The following is a 7,970-nucleotide window of genomic DNA, read 5'->3' on the forward strand; positions in this document are numbered from 1 at the left end:
GCTACATTGTAACCAATGATGGGAACTTTCTGCCCAGCGGTTGACCTAAAGTGACGTCACCGCTGAGCAGAAAGTTCCCAGCATTGGTTACAATGTAGCGCATAGGCGCTACATTGTAACACTGCCGTGTGCCGCCTGTCACTCAGTACAGGAGCACACAGCCGATCAGGAGAGTGCTACAACGTGGCACTCCCTGATTGGCTGAAGAAACCCACTTAGACATCAGTCAGAGTGGGTTTCTGGCATTCGTGGAAAGGAGTCCCATGTGAAAACATGGGGCCCCTTTCAGTTCGTGGCTCGGCTTTCCGTTTTCTTATTTTATGCAAGTACGTGGATTACCCCTGGATTTCCCGAGGAGCCTGGACCCCTGGATCTCGTGAGTATAATTTCTTCAACAGGTACCCCTTGGATTCTACTGGAGAAGAGGACCGACCTGCGTGGGAACTTAAGGTAAGTATGTATGTATGTGTGTATGTATGTAATAAAATTATACTTTCACGGTGTGTGTGTCTTGTCTTTTTTTTGGGTATTTTTTTAGTAGTAGTACTACAGGTACCAGCGGGCCCGTTTTTCCGTTGCATGCTGGTACTTGTGGTTCTCCAAGTACCAGCATGCGGGGGAGGCTTGCTGGGCCTTGTAGTACTGCTACTAAAAACAATATCTTTTCTTTTGCAACGAAGGCTATCAGCCTCCCCATCCGCAGCCCATTGGATGGGGGGGGACAGCCTCGGGCTTCACCCCTGGCCCTTGGGTGGCTGGGGGGGGGGGGACCCCTTGATTGAAGGGGTCCCCACTCCCCCAGGGTACCCCGGCCAGGAGTGACTAGTTGGATTTTTGATGCCACGGCCGCAGGGCACTATATAAAAGTGACCCCCGGCTGTGGCATTATCTGTCCAGCTAGTGGAGCCCGGTGCTGGTTTTAAAAATACGGGGGACCCCTACTCTTTTTGTCCCCCGTATTTTTGGGACCAGGACCAGGCGCAGAGCCCGATGCTGGTTGCTTAAATATGGGGGAACCCCTGTCATTTTTTTCCCCATATTTCTGCAACCAGGATCGGCTCAAAGAGCCCGAGGTTGGTTATGCTTAGGAGGGGGGACCCCACGCAATTTTTTTTTATAAAATAACAACTTTCCCACCCCTTCCCACTGATATACATGCACGGATCTCATGGATCCCTGCATGCCTATCCAATCACGGAAAAAAAAAGTAGGTCTGTTTTTTTTTAGCACTTTTTTACGAGTTGTAATTTTTCACGGCAGTGTTTGTTTGTTTTTTGCTTTGCACTTCTTAGTAAATGACCGAGATTCATACTTAAACAGCCGCGTTTTGACCGATGGTGTATTCATTCGTAATTTTTTACTTGGACTTGCAAAAAATTACAAATGCCCTCATCTCTGCCGTGATTAGTGTTTAGTAAATTACCGAGATGACACTTTGATGAAAAAACGGCATCTCGGTCAAAATCGGGAGCTTAGTAAATTTCCCCCAATGTGTCCTAATAAGTGTAAAACCTACATTTGTATCAGTAAGTAGAATACATTATCAGTATGTCCCAAAAGCAGCAGGAACCATAGACCACACAAACACAAACATACACACATGAATATTCACAGCTCTTTTGGTTAAACATTTTAAAATATGAAAATAAGAGGAAAAAACATATACAGTATTAGAAAAAAAATGCAGATAAAGAATTATTCAAAAATACTCAGTACTAAAAATGGAAGGTGCGCTGCCCCCAGAGATGGTGTAACTGGGGCCCCAGCATAAATATTCCATAGTTGTTGTTACAAAAAAGACAAGTGTTTATAAAATGTACTGGTGAGAGAAAAACTCTCCCTACCTCTCCCTATGATTAAAACCAAAGATGACACACTGTGGGCCAACCTCATGCAGGTGCCAGACCAGTCTGATCCTATGGAGCCTGTTGACTCAGTGCCGGCTGTTGGGTCAGGTGCGTGGCTCCTGGCAGGTCAGACATCTGTCTTATGTAGGTACTGTGTGAGGTCAGGGGCAACAACCGGAGCTGGTAATAGGTGAGCCACTCCTTAAGGGCTATTTTACGCAGGGCAGTTTTCACTGGTCGGCAAAAACCCACCGTTTTTTTGGCCGTGATTACTGGCTTTCACACACAATGGCTTTGTGCCGTGTTGAACGTTTGAGCATGCACAGTAGCAGCAGCCAGACGGCAGCTGTCCTACTCAGTGGTGAAGATGGCTGTAACACGGCGGCCGTTTTGTGTTCATGCAGTGTATGGAAGGCCTAATGTAGTTGTTCCTCCACCGGAACAAAACAAAGGTAAAAAGCTGTCCGATTTACGGCTGGACAGCCAAAAATACGGCTGGACAGTGTGAAATAACTCTAAAGATGTCCTGTCTCCCATTTCCGTAGCCCGTGCCGGTCAAAATCAATAGAGGATGATGGTAGCTGTGAGCGTGCTGGTGGTGTGTAATATGCACTGTGCTATCCCATCTCCATGGTCTGAACAAATCAAGATCAAATAGGTATATCTATATACGTATACACACAGCCACATGTATACATAGCCACATATAAACAAACACAGACACAAGGCCACATATAACACATACACTGCTACATATACACACACAACCACATATATACATATACACACATGCAGCAACATAAAAACATACACAGCCACATATACACACAACCACATATACAGTATACAGTACATATACACAGCCACATATAAACATATAATATACACAAACAACCACAACTATACATATATGTACACACAACCACATATGTATATACATATTCACACACACATAACATATACACAGCCACATATATGTATGTACACAGCCACATATATACATATGGGGATCCGGTCTGAAGATCGACAGTGTCTAGGTCGACCACTATAGGTCGACAGTCACTAGGTCGACATGGGTGGAAGGTCGACAGGGTTTCTAGGTCAACATGTGCTAGGTCGACAGGTCTAAAGGTCGACATGAGTTTTTCACATTTTTTTTCTTTTTTTGAATTTTTTCATACTTAACGATCCACGTGGACTACGATTGGAACGGTAAAGTGTGCTGAGCGAAGCGGTAGCGGTGCAAAGGCACCATGCCCGAAGCATGGCGAGCGAACGCGGTGCATTAATTTGGGATCCCGGTCACTCTACGAAGAAAACGACACAAAAAAAAAAATCCTCATGTCGACCTTTAGACCTGTCGACCTAGCACATGTCGACCTAGAAACCCTGTCGACCTTCCATCCATGTCGACCTATTGACTGTCGACCTATAGTGGTCGACCTAAACATTGTCGACCTAGACACTGTCGATTTGATGAACCACACCCATACATATGTACACACACAACCACAAAATTTTTTTTAAAAAAATAATATATATATATATATATACACACGATATAGATATATATATATATATATATATATATACATATATATACATATATACATATACACGAACACACACATAGCCTATTATACTCTCTTTCTCTGTCCCTGCACCGGCACTCTCCCCTCTCAATCCCCTCTACTCACCCGTTACTCCTCATGCAGATACAGCTTCAGCTGCTGGACATGCCGCTGCATGCGGGAGCTGACCAGCCAGGGTGTCTGGGGAGGGATTCATGCAGCCGGGGCATCAGGAGGTGGGAGTCAGGCAGCCGTGTGCCAGGGCAGGAGCGTGCAGCCGGTTTGTCAGGGGGCGAGGCCGAGCTGCCGGTTTGTCAGGGGGCGGGGCCGAGCTGTGGGTTTTCAGGGGGCGGGGCCGAGCTGCTGGGATGTCAGGAGGCGGATACACAGCCGGCAAACAACGCCTACACTTAGGGTAATTGAAATGCCGCTAGTGAGCATATACTGTACGCTCACTGTAAGTGACTGGCGTGCAGTGATGGAAGTGAACCAGAGGCAATGGAGAAGGTGCCCTCTCAATGCTGGAGCCCGGCGGCAACCGACTTCATTGCCTCCGGGACTTCCGCCACTGCACCAGGGTCCGTTTTGGCAGAAACGAATTAACCTGCACATACAGAGTTGGCTCTACCTTCTGGCAGCTTTAGACAGCTGCCTAGGGTGCCGGGATCTGGGGGGCGCCACTGAGTCTGCCTATGACAAAAATAAGGATGTCTCAGAAATAAACATCCTTGTTGTAGTGGCTGTGGAACATATAAGTCACACTTTCATCTGGTATTGGTGTGTGGTTGGGGGCAGTAGGCTGAAGTTTTGCCTAGGATGTAGAGAAACCTTGTACCGTCCCTGTGCACATACAGTATGTGTCTTCCGAGAGAAGAATCCTGAAGCATCCAATCCAAAACTAGGATTTTCGTCACCCGTGGCAAGGCAGCAATTTGGCGCCCCCATTATCACAATAAAATGATCCAGTGGCGTAAGTTCGTCTCAGGCGCCCGGAGGCAAGATAAATATTGGTGCCCCACCCCGAACGACTATAAATATATAGGGGTTTGGGGGGCACGAATATTTTTCTTGTCGACTATATAGGACAGAAGGTCTTCGCAAAGGGGGGGGGGGGGGCAGATAGAGCAATGGAGATCAGAACAGTGGGTGGGGGAGGCAGAGTGGAGGTCATACGTGACTAGAGTGTGTGTGTGTGTATATATGTGTGTGTATATATATATATATATATATATATATACACACACACACACACACACACACACACACACACACACACACACACACACACACACACACCCCTATATATCTGCAAACATACCTTTTTTATAGGCATTGTCTGTATGAGGATTAGTGTCCAGAACAATGCCACCTCGTTCCTAATCGTCGGCAGCAGAAGCAGTCCCAGATTAGTAGCAGTCATGGGCTGAGCAGATACACTCGGCACAGGGGAGAGCCTCAGCTCCAGGTGCCCATTCAACATGTGGTACCGACTTTTGTAGCTATAACACTGCCTTGCACGCGTGTCCAACAACCTCCCCCTCCCCGCACACTCACCTGCAGCAGCGGTGGCAGCATCAGCTTCTCTCTTAACTCCCACAGTCACTGCAGCCGCGCACATGTGCCGTGATTTCCCGGGGCTGAGCGCTGGAGGGACCTCGTTACAGCCCGCGGCTGGCGGGCTTACAGGACTGAGTCAGTTTGACTCATTGCGGCCGGCACGGAAGTGGAGACGAGGTGCCCCCTTCAGGTCAGGAGCCCGGCGGCAGCAGACTCCGCTGCCTCCCAGAGTTCCGCCTCTGAAATTATCATATATTTAGAAAAAAAGTAGATACCATTAGATGATATTGCCCCCCCCGTGTGCCATAAATGCCCTAAACATCTGTCATATGGCCCCCCTATACATTGCACTACATCACTGCACTGCATCATTACACTACATCACTACACGACATTCCCCTATACGCTGTACTACATCACTAAACATCACCCTATACGCTATGCTGCACTACATCACTACACGACATCATCCTATATACTGATCCAGTGCCAGATTAAGGACCAAATGGGCCTGGAGCTGAAATTTATAAAGGGCCTATTGTATACCGTCACAGTGGGAGTGACCAGCAACAGCAGGATTGTGACTAGGGGTTGTGTCACGCAGGGTCCGCCACACATTGATCGCTCGCTAGTTACTTTTAGCAGCCGTGCAAACGCATAGTTGCCGCCCATGGGGGAGTGTATTTTCGCTTTGCAAGTGTGCGAACGCCTGTGCAGCCGAGCTCTGCAAAAACATTTTGAGCAGTTTCTGAGTAGCTCTGGACTTACTCAGCACTTGCGATCACTTCAGTCTTTTTGGTGCCGAAATTGACATCAAACATCCGCCCTGCAAAAACACGGAGACACGCCTGCGTTTTCCCTACCACTCCCAGAAAACGGTCAGTTGCCACCCATAAACGCCCTCTTCCTGTCAATCTCCTTGCGATTGGCTGTGCGAATGAATTCTTCACTAGATCCATTGCACAGTAACGATGCTCTTTGTACCCGTACGACGCGCGTGCGCATGCGCAGTTTTGCCGTTTTTTTTACCTGATCGCTGCGCTGCAAAAATCTGCAGCAAGCGATCAACTCGGAATGACCCCCATTGTCCCTTGAGTCTGCCAATAATTACAGCAGCCAGTCTCAAGCCAACAAGTAACTAACTGCAGGTTCTTTTTGGCTTGAGAGCAGCTGCTGTAATTGTTGGTGGTCTTGAAATTGGTCCGGAAGGGGACCGAAGCATTGACCACCGTTACTACAGCATGTGATGCAGGTTATACTGTTTCTGGTGGTATTATATTTCCATTCTTTCTTCTATATCTATCTATCTATCTATCTATCTCTACATAATAGGGTTGGGTATGTGTTACCGGCGGACAGGATCCCGGCTACGCTCACCACAGGTTCTATTTCCACTCTATGGGTGTCGTGGATACCCACGAGTGGGAATAGTCCCTTTTAGTCGACATGCCAACTGTCGGGATTGTCAGGCTTCGGGATGCAGGGGAAGGTATTGTGACTGGTGGTCACATAACTACATCCCATATATATCTATATATATCTATCGCTCTATCTCTTTCTCTCTCTCTCTCTCTCTCTCTCTCTCTCTCTCTCTCTATATATATATATATATACGCTGGTATATTTTATTAGTAATAAATCGATCCAGTTCAATCAATGTATTGGCCCAGAAGTGAGTATCAAAACAATCTAAAAACATATTAAGGATGGTGATATAGGTGCTGGCCAGTGTCTAATAGAAGTGTGTAGAATGTAATGTGTACAACACATACAACATGAAATATTTGCCAGTATTCAGGGTGGACGTGTGAGGGAAGTGTATGAAGACAGATATGGGTGTGGGGAGCACCAGCGCTAAGTAGAATCTCACTAGGGGAACACTTGTATAGCACTGTCCTTGAGATAATAGCTAGACGTCTGAGTGTGGGCTTGCGGTGTTGTGGTGCCTTGCTGATGTTATATGCCGGCTGACAGGTGGTATAACTTACGGTTGGTTGGAGGTGCATGCCTCTGTCTGTGCAGCAGCTATTTATCCCAGCTTCCCTTAGCATTAAGCAGCAGCCAGATAGCTGTCACGATCTTCCCGGGTCATCTTCATGGAGCCCCTTTTATTCACGTTATGCCAGGTAGAGACCCTTTTATACACGTTTCACCAGGTAGAGTCCCTTTTATACATGTTGCGCCAGGTAGAGCCAGATATACACACTGCGCCGGGTAGCCCCTTTTATACACTGTACCAGGTAGAGTCTGTTATACAAACTGCGCCGGGTAGCCTCTTTTACACACTGTAGCAGGTAGAGTCTGTTATACAAACTGCGCCAGGTAGCCCCTTATACACTGTGCCAGGTAGCCTCTTATACACTGTGCCAGGTAGCCTCTTATACACTGTGCCAGGTAGTCCCTTATACACTGTGCCAGGTAGCCTCTTATACACTGTGCCAGGTAGCCTCTTATACACTGTGCCAGGTAGTCCCTTATACACTGTGCCAGGTAGCCTCTTATACACTGTGCCAGGTAGCCTCTTATACACTGTGCCAGGTAGCCTCTTATACACTGTGCCAGGTAGCCTCTTATACACTGTGCCAGGTAGTCCCTTATACACATTGCACCAGGTAACCCCTTATACACATTGCGCCAGGTAGCCCATTATACAAATTGCACCAGCTAGCCGTCACTCACCATTTGGCGCCTGTGGTCCCGTGGCTCTATGCTCTCCTCATACATCCGCCCAGCGTGAAGCTGAAGGGGAGTAAATAGTGGCAGGAGGTGGCCGGCAGGAAGCGTCCAGGAGAGGGGGGTAGTCGGCAGGAGGCAGCGGTGAGGTGCGGGCAGTGTGAAGTGGCCAGGACGGGCCGGCTGGCCGGCAGCAGGAAGTGGTGGGGGGTATTGCGGTGCAGGCAGCAGACGGGTGCTGATGGCGCTGGTGGGGTAACTGCAGCCTCAGGCCAAAGCGCCCTGGGCGAACGCCCTGCTAACCCGCACCTAAAACCGCCAC

The sequence above is a fragment of the Pseudophryne corroboree genome, chromosome 3 (genome assembly GCF_028390025.1).
Source record: "Pseudophryne corroboree isolate aPseCor3 chromosome 3, aPseCor3.hap2, whole genome shotgun sequence".
Classification (NCBI taxonomy): domain Eukaryota; kingdom Metazoa; phylum Chordata; class Amphibia; order Anura; family Myobatrachidae; genus Pseudophryne; species Pseudophryne corroboree.